Genomic DNA, 18,727 nt, shown 5'->3' with positions numbered 1-18,727 from the left:
TGCCCTTTCCCTGTAACCCTTGATTCCCCTACTGTCAAAACTCTCCCAGTCTTAAATATACACAAGGACTGATACATCTACATCAATGTAGCTCAAGAAGGGCTGCCATGTTCTATAAAACAATTCCGTTTTCTGGTGCACCACATTCGTAAGGAAGTCCAGGGGAATATGTTCCATAACTATCCTATGGGGCGAAAGTGAGGACTGCAGACGCTGGAGATCAGAGCTGGAAAAGCGCAGCAGGTCAGGCAGCATCCAAGGAGCAGGAGAATCGATGTTTTGGGCATGAGCAGATTCCTGAAGAAAGGCTCATGCCCGAAACGTCGATTCTCCTGCTCCTTGGATGCTGCCTGACCTGCTGCGCTTTTCCAGCAACACATTTTCAGCCATAACTATCCTATGCCAGTTTGAGAATCCTGGGGGACTTTCCGATATCCAGCTCACTAAAATATTTTTCCTCACACAAAAAGAGAGGACAGTTAGCAAGTACATCTAGAGAAGGAAAATTTGAAAAACCCAAAAGGAAAGACACCGGATCCAACCCAATCTCAATTCCCAAGATCTTTGCTAAGACATTTGCTACACCATCCCAGTACCTGTGGATCATGTGACATGTCCACAAACAATGAGTGAGAGTACCGACTTTTATTTTGCAGTTAGGGCACATTGGGGATGCTTCTGTCTTAAACTTAGCAAGCCGTTCTGTCACCATGTGGGCCCTATGACTCAATTGAATAGCTCGAGTCCTATTACAAAGAGAGATCTTCCTAGCATTTTCCCAGATGTCCTCCCACATCTCTGAGGAGATTTTCAACCCTAATTCTTGAGTTCTGTTTTTATATAGTCGGCCATATTATCTAGGGACTTTATCTAGCCGTGAGGATGATGTCTGTCGGTTCGGGGACCCCTGGGCGGAAGGATCCCATATAAATCCAGGTCTACTCACTATTGCTCCCACTGATGGGGAGCTGCAATGAAAGTGTGTTGAGTGTAGTAACTGCATTGAATGTAAATTAAGTTATCTTGTTATGACTTGGTATAATTCTATTTTGAATGTTTATTTATTTATTTATGTTTTTCTCTTTTTTCTTAGCTATTTACTGTACAGTAGCTTTTTAATATATAGAGCTTTCTTTTTTTAATATATCCTCTTTTGCATGTTGGTAGTTTGAACTTTTATGCTGGAACAGCACAGCAGGTCAGGCAGCATCCAGGGAACAGGAGATTCGACGTTTCGGGCACAGGCCCTTCTTCAGGAATGAGTTTCGACGTTTCGGGCACAGTCCCTTCTTCAGGAATGCCAGGATGCTGCCTGACCTGCTGTGCTGTTCCAGCAATAAAGTTTCAACTTTGATCTCCAGCATCTGCAGACCTCACTTTCTCCATGTTGGTAGTTTGTAGAGTAGATTAGTAGCTTGTTTTCTTTATTTATGTTGTTGCTATAACATTGTGAAGTGGTTACACTATTTTGTACTAGTTTTGTAATTATACACAAGGACTCTTTTGTCACAGCTCTCTGTGGCAACAAGTTCCAAAGACACTCAACTTCAGTCTTAAATTAGTCCCCCTTTATTCTGAGACTAATCCCTTAGGTTCTAGACTGTCCCTTGAGGTGAAACATCCTCTCAATAATTATCCTGTCAAAACCCTTAAGAATTCCTATACATTCTAATGAGATCACCAGTTATTCTTCTAAACCCCAGTGAATAGAATCCCAATCTGTTCAAAGTTTTCCCATAAGATATCCCCTTCATACTGAGGATCATCGTGAACCTTCTCTGAACTGCCTCCCATGAAATAATATGTTTCCTTAAATAAGGGGACCAAAATTGCTCACAGTGCTCCAAGTATGGTCCCACCAGCACCTTGTACAGTTGCAATAAGACTTCCCTACTCTTGTACTCCCTTGAAATACGAGCCAACCTTCCATTAGCCTTCCTGTGTACCTGCTGCATCTGTGTGCTAGCTTTCTGTGCTCCATACACAACTATCCCTCAATCATTTAGTGTTGCAGCATTCTGCAGTTTTTCTCCATTTAATTAATATGCAGATCAGAGTATGGGAAGAAAATGGGAACAGGATACTGAGTTGGATGATCAGCCATGAGGAGCATGCTCAAAGAGCTGATTAGCCTATTCCTGCTCCTATTATACATGCTTTTATGTTTTGCCAATTTTGGCAATCCTTGGGTAGCACTTAAACATGGCTAGACAGACCTGAAATTGCATTTCTCACTCCCATTCCTATTCCTGGTAAACTTTGTCAGAACCAAATAAGGGAGCAGTTATCAAGCCCACACATGTGCCGCGGTCTTTGCTGGCTCCATCATAGCAATGCTCTGTAGAAGCCGTAAATGCCACCTTCCCTGCAATTTCAGTGAAATCAGGTTTTTAGAATCATAGAATCCCTACTGTTTGGAAGCAGGCCATTCTGTCTATCGAGTTCACAATAACCCTCTGAAGAGCATTCCACACAGAAAACTCAGTATTCTCTACCCTATCCTTATAAGCCTGTATTTCCCATGGCTAACCCACTTAGCCTGCACATCCTTGGACACAATGGGTAATCCAGCATAGCCAATCCACCTAACCTGCGCATCTTTGGACTGTGGGAGGAAACTGGAGCACCCAGAGGAAACCCACTCAGACACAGGGCGAATGTGCAAACTCCACACTGACAGTCACCTGAAGGTGGAATCAAACCCGGGTCCCTAGTGCTGTAAGGCAGCAGTACTAACCAGTGAGTCGCCATGCTGCTCATCAGTAAGTAGCCACAGTTCACGGCCTCCCAAAGTCATACAACTATCCAAGAGAAATATATTATTCTCATCTCTGTATAATTAAGGAAGCCCTCATTTTAAAACAGTGCCCCTAGTTCTGGATCTACCACAAGAGAGAATATCCTTTCTTAGTCCAACTTGTTAAGACCACCTAGATTTATCATACTTTAATCAAGTCACCCCTTACTCTCTAAACTCCAGTGGAAACAAGACTAGCCTATCCAACCTAGCTTCGTAAGGCAATCCACTTATTCCAGATAACAACTGAGTAAACCATAGTCTGAACCATTTCCATTGTATTTATATGCTTCCTTAAATAAGGAGACCAAAACTGAACATTGCTTTGAGATGTGGTCTTACCAATGACATTGTATAACATCCTTATTTTTAGGTGAATTTCTTTTACCTTATGTTTTGCCAATTTTGGCAGTCCTTGGGTAGCACTTAAACATGGCTACCCAATGTAGCCATGTTTACAATAAAGGATAGCATCCTATTGGCTGCCTTGATGGTATGCTGTATCCACATGGCAACTTTTGTGACTCATGTATTCAAGGGTTTTTACAAATACATTCAGGACAAAAGGGTAACTAGAGAGCGAATAGAGCCCCTCAAAGATCAGCAAGGCAGCCTATGTGTGGAGCCGCAGGAGATGGGGGAGATACTAAACGAGTATTTTGCATCAGTGCTTACTGTGGAGAATGACTGGAAGATATAGAATGTGGGGAAATAGTTGGTAGTATCTTGAAAAATGTCCATGTTACAGAGGAGGGAGTGCTGGATGTCTTGAAATGCATAAAGGTGGATAAATCTCCAGGACCTGATAAAGTGTACCTTAGAAGTCTGTGGGAAGCTAGGGAAGTGATTGCCGGGCCTCTTGCTGAGATATGTGTATCATTGATAGTCACAGTTGAGGTGCCAGAAGACTGGAGGTTGGCTAACGTGGTGCCATCATTTAAGTAAGGTAGTAAGGACAAGACAGGTAACTATAGACCGGTGAGTCTGACACTGGTGGTGAACAAGTTGTTGGAGGGAATCCTGAGGGACAAGATTTACACATATTTGGAAAGGCAAGGACTGATTAGGGATAGTCAACATGGCTTTTTTGTGTGGGAAATCATGTCTCACAAGCTTAGTTTGAGTGTCATAGAGATGTACAGCACAGAAACAGACCCTTCGGTCTAACTTGTCCATGCCAACCAGATATCCCAACACAATCTAGTCCCACCTTCCAGCACCCGGCCCATTTCCCTCCAAACCCTTCCTATTCATAAACCTATCCAGATGCCTTTTAAGTGTTGCAATTGTACCAGCTTCTACCACTTCCTCTGGCAACTCATTCCATACATTTACCACCCTCCACGTGAAAAAGTTGCCCCTTAGGTCTCTTATATATCTTTCCCCTCTCACCATAAACCTATGCACTCTAGTTCTGGACTCCCTGACCCCAGGGAAAAGATTTTGCCTACACCTTATCTTATCCATGCCCCTTATGATTTTATAAATCTCTGTAAGATCACCCCTCATCCTTCACTGCAGGGAAAACAGCCCTAGCCTATTCAACCTCTCCCAATAGCTCAAATCCTCCAACCCTGACAACATCCTTGTAAATCTTTTCTGAACCCTTTCAAGTTTCACAACATCCTTCCGATAGGAAGGAGACCAGAATTGCACGCAATATTCCAACAGTGGCCTAACCAATGTCCTGTCCAGCCGCAACAGGACCTCCCAACTCCTATACTCAAAACTTGATTGAGTTTTTTGAAAAAATATCAAAGAGGATTGATGAGGGCAGAGCGGTGGGCATGATCTATATGGATTTCAACAAGGCGTTTGACCAGGCTCCTCATGGGGGACTGGTTAGCAAGGTTAGATCTCATGGAATACAGGGAGAACTACGATTTGGATACAGAACTGGCTCAAAGGTAGAAGACAGAGAGTGGTGGTGGAGGGTGGTTTTTCAGACTGGAGGCCTGTGACCAATGGAGTGCCATAAGGATCGGTGCTGGGTCTTCTACCTTTTATCATTTATATAAATGATTTGGATATAAATGTAAGAGGTATAGTTAGTAAGTTTGCAGACAACACTAAAACTGGCGGTGTAGTGGACAGTAAAGAAGGTTACCTCAGATTACAATGTGATCTTGACCAGGTGGGCCAATAGGCTGAGGAGTGGCAGATAGAGTTTAATTTAGATAAATGCGAGGTGCTGCATTTTGGGAAAGCAAATCTTAGCAAGACTTATACACTTAATGGTAAGGTCCTGGAGAGTGTTGTTGAACAAAGAGACGTTGGAGTTCATAGCTCCTTGAAAGTGGAGTCGCAGGTAGATAGGATGTGAAGAAGGTGTTTGATATGCTTTCCTTTATTGGTCAGAGCACTGAGTATAGGAGTTGGGAAGTCATTTTCTCGGCTGTGCAGGACGTTGGTTAGGCCGCTTTTGGAATATTGTGTGCAATTCTGGTCTCCTTCCTATCGGAAGGATGTTGTGAAACCTGAAAGGGTTCAGAAAAGGTTTACAGGGATGTTGCCAGGGTTGGAGGATTTGAGCTACTGGGAGAGGCTGAATAGGCTGGGGCTGTTTTCCCTGAAGTTTCGAAAGCTGAAGGGTGACCTCATAGAGGTTTATAAAATTATGAGGGGCATGGATAGGATAAATAGACAAAGTCTTTTCCCTGGGTTGGGGGAGTCTAGAACTAGAGGGCATAGGTTTAGGGTGAGAGGGAAAAGATTTAAAAGAACCTAAGGGGCAACAGAGGGTGGTATGTGTATGGAATGAGCTGCCAGAGGAAGTGTTGGAGGCTGGTACAATTGCAACATTTAAGAGGCATCTGAATGGGTATACGAATAGGAAGGGTTTGGAGGGATATGGGCCAAGTGCTGGCAAATGGGACTCGATTAGGTTGGGATACCTGGTCGGCATGGATGGGTTAGACTGAAGGGTCTGTTTCTAAGACTGAGATAAACAGGTTCTTAAATGGTAAGGGAATCGAGGGTTACTGAAAGAAGGCAAGAGAATGGGGTTGTGAAACATCAGCCATGATTTGAATGATGGAGCATAAGTAGGCCATTCAGCCCATTAAGTATGCTTCTATGTCTTATGGTCTTATGCTCAAGAACATCTAGAAGTATTCCTTAGAATTATTCAGTAGATCTCCTGTGAAGTATCACTTTGCTTTTTTTATTCTTCCTGCTTAACAAATCTTTCATTTGCCCATATTAGACTGTATTTGCCAGATGTTTGCACACTCACTCAACGTATCTACATCAATCTGCAACCTCCTTAAGTCTTCACAACATATGTTCCTATCCCATCTTTGTGTCAGCTGTGAACACAGCTACTGTGCCTTTGCTGCCTTCTTCAACGTCTTGCTAAGTTGTAAAAGATTGAAGCCCCAGCCCAGATCCCACCAAGCGGACAAAGACCATTTGTGCATACTCTGTTTTCTGTCAGCCAGCTAATCTATTACTGATAATACACTACCTTCTTCATAAGCTTTTATTTTCCAGACGTTAGATGTGGCACCTTATCAAATGCTTCAGGAAATCCAAGAGTAGGACATCAATATATTATCTCCCATTATCCACAGTGAAATTACTCCTTCAAAGAATTCCAATAAACGTGATTTCCCTTTGATGACTCTTCCTGATTATCTTCAGTTTTTCTAAGTGTTCAACCATAATCTCTGTAATTAATTATAACATCCTCCCGGTGATGGATGTCAAGCTAACTGGTCTATAGTTTTCTGCTTCCAACCTCCTTGAATTGACAGGTTATATTTGCTATTTTCTAATCTATTGGAATCATTCCTGAATTGAGGGAATTCTGGAAAGTGAAAACAAAAGCACATGCTAGGTCTTAAGACCCTGGGATGAGGTCCTTCTGAATTTTCATCTGACTCTCCTCCATTTTGCAGCAATTCTCAAGAATCCTGGCTGCAGTGGGCAAATTCATTCACAGAAGTCCATAAGTTGTCCAGGAATTGTCAAATATTCATGAGGTGACTGAGTGGGTAACAATTGCTCCTGTAAGTAGATTGAAAGGAAATGTTAATGCACCTCTCACCAATCACAGGTTAACTCCCAGTTTGTTGTTGGCTCTGTACATGAAAGTCAGCCTACAATTGGAGCTGCAATCAGCAAGGTCAGATGTAGCCAGGCATGCCGAGAGGGGGCACAGAGGAGTGGACGGGATACTGGTGTGCCAGTGAGGGCAGTGAGGACTGGATGGGGACTGAGGATGAGGTTGATGTAGTGAGGCTGAGGATAGAGATTGGTGAGGCTGGTGGCTGAGGCTAGCAGAGTGAGATTAGCATCACTCAGGCCCAGGAAGTGAGGTTGGATGGAAAGTAAGACTGCAAAGTGCAGAGAAGCGAAGTGGGAAGAGGAGATTCAAAGCGGGTAAAGATGCAAATGGATGTTGTATAAGTTAATTATTCTGAAAGAATTAATATTGAAGTTGCTTCAGGTCCACTCAATCTGATGATGTTGCACACAATCTACGTTGGCCTTTGTATGAAGCAGTTAAACTCTGTACAGCTCCCAAGTGTTATTAGTAATTATGCCTGACTAGTAATATAAAGTGTGTACTTATTGCAATCAAGCAATAAACCAACTTGTTGATTACAATAAATTTAGACATTTCTGGGTAGACTCACCAGTGGTTTATCCTCTGTCACTGAAAATTAGATGGGGCCCTAGACAAAGTATAGACAAAGAAGCATTAGTGACAGCAAACTATGTCAGCTGCCTCACAGCGCCAGAGACCTGGGTTCAATTCCCGCCTCAGGCAACTGTCTGTGTGGAGTTTGCACATTCTCCCCCGTGTCTGCGTGAGTTTCCTTCGGGTGCTCCAGTTTCCTCCCACAGTCCAAAGATGTGCAGGTTAGGTGAATTGGCCATGCCAAATTGGCCATAGTGTTAGGTGAAGAGTTAAATGTGGGGGAATGGGTCTAGGTGGGCTGCTCTTCGGAGGGTCGGTGTGGACTTGTTGGGCCGAAGGGCCTGTTTCCACACTGTAAGTAATCTAAACTAATCTAAAAAAAACAGCCTTACCCTGTGCCACGCACTGACAGAAGTGGCAAATACTATGAGGTGCAAGCTGTGGCAATCATGGCAAATACCACAAGAGGAGCTTCAAAGGTGGGGGTCAGGACATGCTAAAGAGGAAAGGGTCAGAAAAGGGAGAGAGAGTGTCTGCAAAGAGAATAAGGCAAAAATGTTCACCTGAATGAGAACAGGAAAAATAAGGTTATTCTCAAGGAATACTTGAAAATTAATGTGGAGTCTCTAGATTAAAGCTGCAGAACTTCAGAAACTACTATATATGGAGAAATGAAATGGAGGCAGTTGTAATGAACACGTCAAATTTATAATTCAATATTGAACACTTTTATTCCATAAAATGTTGCAATTCTGCATTATCATCTCAAAGATTCTTCCATGCAGTGACTTACCTGAGGCACAATGACTGTGCTGGAGACAAAACATGCCATTTAGCTTTGAACTGAGTCTGCGGAGAGAGTATTGCGGTGATGGCTTTGGTCATTAAAGATGGGTATTAAAGATCACATTATCGATCACATGGTGATATTTGAAATTAAGTTGGGTTGAATGAGCTTATGGCTTGGTCAATACATCTACCTTAAGCAATGCATCAATACTAATGAAATGTTTCTAATGTAAGAAACTTTTCCAAATTGTTTCATGAGGGAATAATAAGACAAGATGGACTGAGCCAACACAGTAGGCATTTAGGAGTTTGGGTTAAAGGCTGTGTGAAAAAAAAAGATAGTTTAAGGAATGCCTTAAGGGAGAAAGAAAGTAAATGGAGAGCCAGAAAGCTTTGAAGGTGGAGTATCAGAGGGTAGAAGTTGATTGACTGCCAACAGAGACTCTTAAAAGTAATGTTTTGGACCAGGAACCAATATAGATGAACAGCACAGGTGTCATGACTTGATGCCCAAACTTTGCACTCCAATACTAGAGTAAATAAGAATGTTTGGATGTTTATGCAACCTCCCTGTAATGTTTGTACCTATGAATTATTTTAAGAACAAGATCACAAGAAATAGGAGGAGGAATAGACCATGTGACCTTTCAAACCTGTTTACCACTCAGTGCAATCATGGATGGTGTTGAGCTGATTCCCTTTGCAGACACTCTCTCCCTTTTCTGACCCCTTTCTCCTTTCCGTCAACTTCTCATATCCTTTGATTCCCTGATAGACCAAAAATCTGTCTATTACAGTTTTATATTCTTTATCTGATATTTTATATCCCAGGGTGTTGAAAGAGGCACCTGTGGAGATAGTGAGTGCATTGGTGATCACCTTCTAAAGTTTTACTGATTCTGGAATGATTCCTGCCTATTGGAATCTTACCCCAACTATTTAAGAAAGTAGAGAGCAGGAAATTGGGGAACTACAGACTTGTTAGCCTTGTTAGCATTGGGATGAACCTGGTATCTATTTTTTTTTCTCCTTTTCCTTAAAAGAACAGAAACAAAGAAGAAACTAGCTTTACAAGCCCAAAGGCCAAGAGTACATCTCTATGACTCTGAGTAGAAATAACAATTGAGAATCCTACACTCCAGGAAATAGAAGAAAATAAGCTTTATGTTTCGCAAGCTGTGAGTACAGCCAAGCTGGCCAGCTCCATGTAGGCAGCTAGTAGAGTCAAATGTGCTCTGTTCAAATTTGAACAACCATTGGCTGTCAGCCTTGTGCTGAACTAAAAAAACGTGCATCTAAATTCAAACATGGAGATGGCAGCCTGAAATCAAGGCCAGTGCTGAAACTCCCTCATCCTAAACTAGAAGGCAGTAAAATTTTTCATTGTTTCTCATAGACCAAGCATTAGCAGAATCGATTAAAGAAGCTATCAAGATACTGATCGTGGTGTGTGACAAGGGATTTCACTGAATCAAAATCTCAGGCTTGTCTAAAGAAGACAAAGAAGATCCCACAAAGACACAGGAAGTCCTGGAAAACCAACTGCATTCAAGAGTCAACCTTAGAATACATCACTTAGGTCATCAATTCTAAGAAGCTATAGGAATAAATAGATCAAAAGATGCTGTAACAATGGCAACAAATATGATTTTTCAGTTGCACAAAATTTGAAGCAGATAATAGAGTATGTGATTGCTTCGATACCTATCTAATATTTCCAATAGGACAACATCAAACAAAGAAAAATCACAGTATTGACTTACTGTTAGTAGATGGTAGAAAAATGTGACAGTATCATGGCTGGACAATGATCAGTGCAAGCAGTAAACAGTATAGATATGTAGGCAGGACGCACAAAGCAAGCAAGTGATGTGGCAATTGCAATCTATCGCACTCACTGCAAAGCTGCACTGTGTTCCAAGATCTGTGCAAGGCATATGGTACTGCTGGACTCTGGGCTTCCCCATGCAAGAAATCTGGCTCTAAAATTGCAGCCAAAGGGGACAATACTGCAGAACTACACAGTGCAGTCGTATAGCAGGAGCAGCAAGGCGTATTCCAGAGATATATGTAAACAACATCATTCCTGATGAGGGGCTTTTGCCCGAAACATCTATTTTCCAGCTCCTCGGATGCTGCCTGACCTGCTGTGCTTTTCCAGCACCACTCTAATCTGGACTCTGATTTCCAGCATCTGCAGTCCTCACTTTTGCCTATATGTAAACAAAAGCTGATCCATGACATTCACAGAAAGATGGACCCAAGAACCAGTGTGGAACAATTTCCAACCAGAGAACAATACAGCACATTTCTTCGGAAAGAAACTGGAAAAAGTCACTCAAAATGAAGATTGACACTGCAGCCAATGCAAGTAGCCTACCAGTCCAAATTCAAAAAGAAATGTACTGGAAATTCTTGGAACTCAAAAGGTACACCAACAACAGCCTAACTAGTTGCATATAATGGGTCATCAATCCCATGCATTGGTACACAAACAATGCGATGCAGCTTTGACAATTCAGTATAGAAATCATAAATATTAAACCAGCAAGACATGAGTGGACCAGCACTGACAGAACTATCAGTGTATGTCGCTCAACATTGTGAGAGTCCATAAGATCACCAAAGTACTCCTGCTGGCAGAAGAGAGTCAGTCCAGGATTTATAATAATTGTACTTGGACAGGTTTGATGCCTTCGGAAATTTTAAAGGCAATGCAATATTGCACCACATAAACGATGTAATTCCATTATTCAATGCTCCCTGAAAGTACAGCATTCACATCCAAGAAAGGTTTAAATATGAGCTGGATGTCAGGGAATAGAACACAGAACATAGAACAGTACAGCACAGAAAGGGCCCTTCAGCCCATGATGTTGTGCTGAACATGTTGCTACATTCAACTAATCCCTTCTGCCTGCCTTTGGTCCATATCCCTCCATTCCTTGCATACTCATGTGCTTAGCTAAAAATCCCTTAAACACCTCTGTCATATCTGCGTTCCAGAATCCTGCCATTCTTTGTATAAAAAACTTGCCCCTCAGGTATCTTTTGAACTTTCCCACTCTCTCCTTAAGTGCATCCCCCCTAGTATTTGACATTTCAATTCTGGGAAAAAGTTTCTGACCATCAAATCGATTTATCCATCTCATAATTTTACAGTCTTCTGTTAAGTCTCCCCTCAGCCTCTGCCGTTCCAGAGAAAACAACTTGAGTTTTTCTAGTCTCCCCTTATCATGCCCTCTAATCCTGGCAGCATCCTGGTAAACCTCTTCTGCACCCTCTCCAAAGTCTCGACATCCTGTAATGTGGTGACCAGAATTGAATGCAATTGTCTAAGTGTGGCCTAACCAAAGTCTTATAAAGCTGCAGCACGGATTCCTGACTCTTGTACTAAATTCTCTGACCAATAAATAAAACATTCTTTACCACCCAGTCTCTTGGGTCAACACTTGCAGGGAGTTATAGACTTGAACTTCAAGATCCCTCTGTACTTTAATGCTGTTCAGGGTCCTACCATTTTCCTTATACGTTTCCTTAACATCTGATCTCCCAAAGTGCAGCACCTCAAACATAGCTGGATTAAACTCCATCTGCCATTTCTCCGCCCATATCTACAACTGATCTATATCCTGCTGTATCCTTTGACAACTTTCTATATTATCTACAACTTCATCGATTTTTGTGTTGTCTACAAACCCGCCCATCTACATTTTCATCCAAGTCATTTGTAGGGATCATAAACAGAAGAGGTTTCAGTGTGGAACCCTGTGGAACACCACTCCTCACACATCCCCAGCCTGAGAAATACCTTCCACCACTACCCTCTGCATCTAAGGGCAAGCTAAATCTGAACCCATATGACCAGGTCCCGTGGATCCTATGCATCTTAATCTGCACCAACAAGAGACCTTGTTGAAAGCCTTACTACAATCCATGGAAACATCCACTGCTCTACCTTCACCGATCGCCTTTGTCATCTCGTTGAAACATTCAAACAAGTTAGTAAGACATGACCTGCCCTGTATAAATCCATGCTGACTATCCCGAGTTAGGCCATACTTTTCCAAATGCGCATACAGGACGTTCTCCTATAACGCACGTTTCATTAACATGGACTCACTGTATTACGATTGATGAATTGGAGACACTGTTTCTAAAGAGCAAACTGTTAAAATGTATGTTGGCTGTAACACAATTACACCGCTGATACTTTCAGTGCTATTTCTAAAGCGCAATATTTCTATAATTTGGGGTTGCACAAGAACACAACCATTGAGTTATAGAAGACCTACCTGGAAATCCTATCCCTTAGAATTCACTCCAATAGCTTCCCAACCACTGATTTGAGACTCATCAGTCTATAATTTCCTGGATTATTCCTATTTCTTTCCTCAAACAGAGGAACAGCATTAGCTACTCGCCAGTCCTCTGCCACCTCTCTGGTGGCTAGCGAGGATACAAAGATCTTGGTCAAAGCCCTAGCAATCTCTTGTCTCTCTCAATAGTGTGGGATAGATACCATCGGGGCCTGGGGACGTAACGACCTTAATGCTCTTCAAGAGACCCAACACCACTTCTCTCGTGATCTCCAAATGTCTGAGCATATTAGCATGCTCCACAAAACTCTCACTATCCTCCATATCCTTCTCCTGGGTGAATACTACTCATTTAGGATCTCACCCACATCCTCTGCCTCCAAGTACAAGCTCCCTTTTTTATCCTTGAGTAGTCCTACCTTCTCCCTAGTTATCCTTTTGGTTTTTAATGAATCTATAGAATGCCATAGGATTCTCTTTAACCCTACTTGCTAAGGTCATTTCATGGCCGCTTCTTGCTCTCTCAATTCCCTGCTTGAGTTCTTTCCTCCTATTCTTTTATATTCCTCACAGACACTGCCCAATTTTACCTTGCTAAACTTTAAATATGTTTCTTTTTTACTTTTTATTAAATTCACAACCTCCCTCATTATCTAAGGATCCTGTACCTTGGCATCCCTGTCCTTCCTCCTTACTGGAACATGCTGATCCTGATCTCTCATCAGTTGGACTTTAAACAACTCCAACATGTCAAATGTGGACTTGCCTGATAACAGCTCCTTCCAATTAATACTCCCTAGCTCCTGCCTAATACTGACGTAATTTTCTCTCCCCCAGTTTAGTACCAAATATGACGTGTCCTTATTCATCACTTTCTTAAAACATAAGGAGTTGTGATCACTGTTACAAAAATGCTGTCTCACTGAAAGGTCAGTCACCTGGCCAGACTCATTAGTCAAAACAAGGTCCAATATGGCCTCTTCTCTAGTTAGACTATCCTCATACTGTTTCAAGAAACCTCTTGGATCACTTAACAAATTCTGCCCCATCTGTGCCTCTTGCTCTAAGGGAATCCCAGTCAATGTTAAGGAAGTTAAAGTCATCCACTATGACAACCCTGTTGTTATTGCATCTTTCCATAATCTGCTGGCATATTTGTCTTGGTGACTGGTGGGGGAGTTTATGGTATAATCCTTTTGGAGTGATTGCACCCATCTTATTTTTGAGGTCTTCCCATGTTGCCTCAGTGGATGTCTCTCTGAGTGCAGATGTAACATTCTTCCTGATTAGTAATGCAAATTCTCTACCTCTTCTACCTTCCTCTCTATCTCATCCAAAACAACAAAACCTGGAACGTTGAGCAGCCAATCCTGACCCTCTCTCAACCAAGTCTCTGTAATGTCCACAACATCATAGTCCTATGTACTGATCCAGGTATAAGCTCATCTGCCTTACCTATAATACTTCTTGAGTTGAAATAAACACATCTTAGCCCATTAGTACCATAATGCTCATTTATCTGTACCTGCATGTGTTTGTAAATTACTGGCTCAAACATCTACCTTCCCCTCAATCCCTCCATTTGCTGTCCTGTTGCTCTGATTTCCAGCCCCATGCCACTCTAGTTTAAACCCTACCTAGTGGCACTAGTGAATAGAATGGTATCATCCATTGTGTGGATTGTGAATACTCACCTAGTTCAATCCGTCTGTAATAAAGAAGGAATGCATTCAGACGATGTTTAGAACTGCCATGTTCAAGGTTCACCCTAAGAGGTTCCAACAAGGCACATGAGTCGAGGGCACAAATTAAAACATGGGTGTATGATGTCATTGCTCTCACGGAGGCATGGTTGAGAGGGGGACAGGAGTGGCAGCTCAGCAGTCCAGGATATAGGGTCTTCAAGCGAGACAGGGGAGGAGGTAAAAGAGGAGAGAGTATTGCAAAATTGATCAGGGAATCAATGACAGCAATAAGAGGGAAGACATCCTAGAACGTTCCTCAAATGAAGCCATTTGGATAGAATTTTAAAACCAAAGAGGAGGAATCACATTTCTGGAAGTGTAACATAGGCTCCAAGAGACATAGAAGAGCAGGAAAGAAGGCAAATTTCAGAGAAGTGTAAAAGTATTAGGCTTGCAACTTCCCAGCATTAGCTGGGGTAGTCACAGTGAGAAAGGTTCACAGTGAGTGCAGTTTCCAGGAGGGCTCTGAAGCTAGAATGTAGAAGGCCCTACAGGAGAGGGGGCGATCCTGTACTTAATAAATAGGTAATGACCTGAACAAGTGGTTGAAGTATCAGTGGGGGAGCATTTTACACACAGTGATCGTAACTGTGTTGGAGCCAACAAAGAACAGTACAGCACAGGAACAGACCCTTTGGCCCACCAAGCCTGAGCCAACAAATGATGTATTTCTAATCTAAAAATCTTTTGCCTCTATGCAGTCCATATCCCTCTATTCAGGTATCTTCAACATTGCTATTCTATTTACAGCAACAGATGAATGGGCACCGCACAACAATCAACAGACAGGAGTGTTCCCTCCCAGTCGGGGAACACTTCAGCGGTCTGGGACATTCGACCTCAGACCTTTGGGTAACCATCCTCCAAGGCGGACTTTGGGACGAGTAACAACAAAAAGTGGCCGAACTGAGGCTGATAGCCAAGTTTGGTACCCATGAGGATGGCCTCAACTGGGACCTTGGGTTCATGTCACACTGCAGGTGACCCCATTGCACTGTACACATGCACACACAGACAGGCGGATACACACGGACAGACCGCATGTACACATACACATATAAGTTTGTGGGGTGAATTCGTACTTGCAGAATAACATTTTATTTTGCTCAAAAACTGCATGAATCCATTTAAGATGCTGTAAGTCCGTTTTTTAGATTAGAATCAGTCTGGCCATTGTGGCACAGACAGCCCCACACAGGGGAGCTCACACCTTTAATACATTATCTGGGCTGACATGACACCAATTGTTAAAGTTCACTTGAGAATGTAACTTTAAAAATGTTTGCGATTTACATATGAAAGAACTGAAACCAACATGGTCGTTCTAAAAAATGAGGTCGATTTAACAAACAATCCAGGTGTTTTTCAATATATAATTTCAGTTACATCACATTGTAAACTTTTGCTATAAACTCTATGTCTTACATTCTTATTCTCCACAACCACCTGATGAAGGAGCAATGCTCTGAAAGCTAGTGCTTCCAAATAAACCTGTTGGACTCTAACCTGGTGTTGTGTGATTTTTAACGTTCTATCTGCGCATTCCAGGCACTTAACATCCTCTGTGTAAAAAACTTGCCTCATGTCTCTTTTAAACTTACACATTTTACTTTAAACCTCTGTCCTCTAGTAAGTGACATTTCTTTCCTAGGAAAAAGACTATGACACTGACTATCTATTATAATTTTGTCTACCCCTTTTAGGTCACCCATTTTAGGTCACCCCCTTGGCCTCTGATGTTCAATTGAAAACAAACCAAGTTTTTCTAATTTCTCTTCGTAGCTAATACCCTTCAAATCAGGCAACATCCTGGTAGACTGGCAATAAGAATGCACTCAGTATTCCAAATGTGTCCAAACTAAAGTTCTATACAGCTGCAATATATCTTGTCAATTTTTATACTTTATTCCCTGCCTGTTGAAGGCAAGCATGTCATATGCTTTCTGGACCACCTTAACACTTGTGTTGCTAGTCTCAGGGAATTGTGGATCTTTATGTCTAGAATCATTTGTGTGTTGATGGTTCTGCCATTCTGCCATTTACTGTATACTTCCCTCCTGCATTAGACCTTCCAAAATGCATCATCTTATATTTGTCTGGATTAATTTCCATGTGCCATTATCACCTAAGTCTCCAGCCTATCTATATCCTGCTGTATCCTATGGCAATCCTCCTCGCAGCACCCCCAATCTTTGAGTCATCCACAAAACTTACTAATCAGACCAACTTTATTCTCTTCCAAACCATTTATGTATATTACAAACAATAGAGGTCCCAGCACTGATACCTGTGGAACACCGCTGGTCACTGATCTGGATGTAGGTTTTCTCGCTGAGCTGGAAGGTTCATTTCCAGATCTTTTGTCACCCTAATGGTAACATCTTCATGGGCCTCCGAGCAAAGCACTGCTGATAATTCCCGCTTTCTATTTATATGTTTGGTTTTCTTTGGATTGATGATGTCATTTTCTGTGGTGATGTCATTTCCTGTTCTTTTCCTCAGGGTGTGGTAGATATGTTTGTTGATAGAGTTCCGGTTGGAATGCCATGCTTCTAAGAATTCTCGTGCATGTCTCTGCTTGGCTTGACCTAGGATGGACGTGTTGTCCCAATCGAAATGGTATCCTTCCTTATCTGTATGTAAGGATACTAGTGAGAGAGGGTCACGTCGTTTAGTGGCTAGTTGATATTCATCTATCCTGGTAGCTAGTTTTCTGCCTGTTTGTCCAATGTAGTGTTTGTTACAGTTCTTGCACAGTATTGCACTGGTCACTGATCTCCAGTCAGAAAAACACCCTTTCATCTCTGTCTTCTATGAAGAAGTCAATTTGGTATCCATCTTATTAGTTCACCATGCGCCTTCACCTTCTGTATCAGCCTGCCATAAGGAACTTGTCAAAGGCCTTGCTAAAGTCCATGTAGACAACATCCGCTACCCTGTCCTTAACCATCTTTGTCACTTCCTCAAAAACCTCAATCAAGTTAGTGAGACAAGACATCCCCACACACAATGCTGCCTAACACTAATAAGTCCATATTGTTCCCAATGTTAGAAAATCATGTCCCTAAGATTCCTAAGAATGATGGCCTAGCCAGTATTGGTCATGTCCCATGAGATATTGATTTAATTTTGTAAGTTTCATTTAATAATTTTGATTTTTGTTTCAGTTCCTCTTTAGGGCCTGTCAATTTTAATTCTATTTAATTTCATCAACTGTTTTATTTATTTAAAATACAAGGAAACCTGCTAACAATTGACTTAGTAGCCAATTTTGGCTTATAGTATGCTGGCTGGCATCTTCCTGTATATTCTGGGCTTTGAACAAAGACATAAATGAGTTCCTCTACATTTCTTTAAAATAGTGCCATGGAATCTTCTATGTTCACTTGAAGACAGAACAGTTTTGTATTTTACCAGGAAGACGAATGTAAACATAAATAGACATGCAAGGAACATTAGAGGCAGTTAGAAGAAAAGTTCACATAAACCACACAGGGAAGAGGTCGACAGCCGAACACATAAAAAACTACAAAGACACAACTTTGTTTCCCACAAAGTTAAAAATCACACAACACCAGGTTATAGTCCAACAGATTTAATTGGAAGCACGCTAGCTTTCGGAGCGTCGCTCCTTCATCAGATGGTGGTGGAGGGCTCAATCCTAACACAGAATTTATAGCAAAAATTTACAGTGTGATGTAACTGAAATTATACGTTGAAAAATTGATTGTCTGTTAAGCCTTTCATCTGTTAGAATACCATGACAGTTTCACTTCTTTCAAGTGTAAATCACAAAACCCTTTTTTTAAAAAGTTGCATTCTCGGGTTAGCTGTTAACAATGGGTGATAGCTAGACAATATGTTGAAGGTGTTGGCCCTCTGTGTTCTCTGTCTATGCCATGATGTTTGGATTGATTCTAATCTAAAAAGTGAGATAATGTAGTTTTACCTGTATTCACGTACATTGAGCAAAGTACAATGTAACCCTGCAAGTACAAATTCACCCCACAAAATAGATGTGTGCATGTGGGTCTCTGTCTGTCCGTGTGTGTCTGTCTGTCTGGGTTAGGGGTTGTGAGTGTGAGAAAGTGCATGTGTGTGTGTAGTGAGTGCAGAGTGTCTTAAATCTGTGAGGGGGTGCATGTGTGAGTGTGAGTGTGTCTGTAAGGGTGTGGGTGGGTGTCTGTGTACGCGTCTGTGTATATGTGTGTCTGTTTGTATAGGAGTGTCTGTGTGTGTGTATGTAGGAGTATCTGTGTGTGTGTATAGTGCAATGGTGGTCACCTGTAATGTGACATGAACCCAAGATCCCGGTTGAGGCCCTCCCTATGGGTACCGAACTTAGCTATCAGCCTCTGCTTGGCCACCTTTCTCTGCTGCCTGTCCCGAAGTCCACCTTGGAGGATGGTCACCCAAAGGTCCGAGGTCGAAT

The sequence above is a fragment of the Chiloscyllium plagiosum genome, chromosome 1, assembly GCF_004010195.1.
Source record: "Chiloscyllium plagiosum isolate BGI_BamShark_2017 chromosome 1, ASM401019v2, whole genome shotgun sequence".
NCBI lineage: Eukaryota > Metazoa > Chordata > Chondrichthyes > Orectolobiformes > Hemiscylliidae > Chiloscyllium > Chiloscyllium plagiosum.
This window is presented reverse-complemented; position numbering follows the sequence as displayed.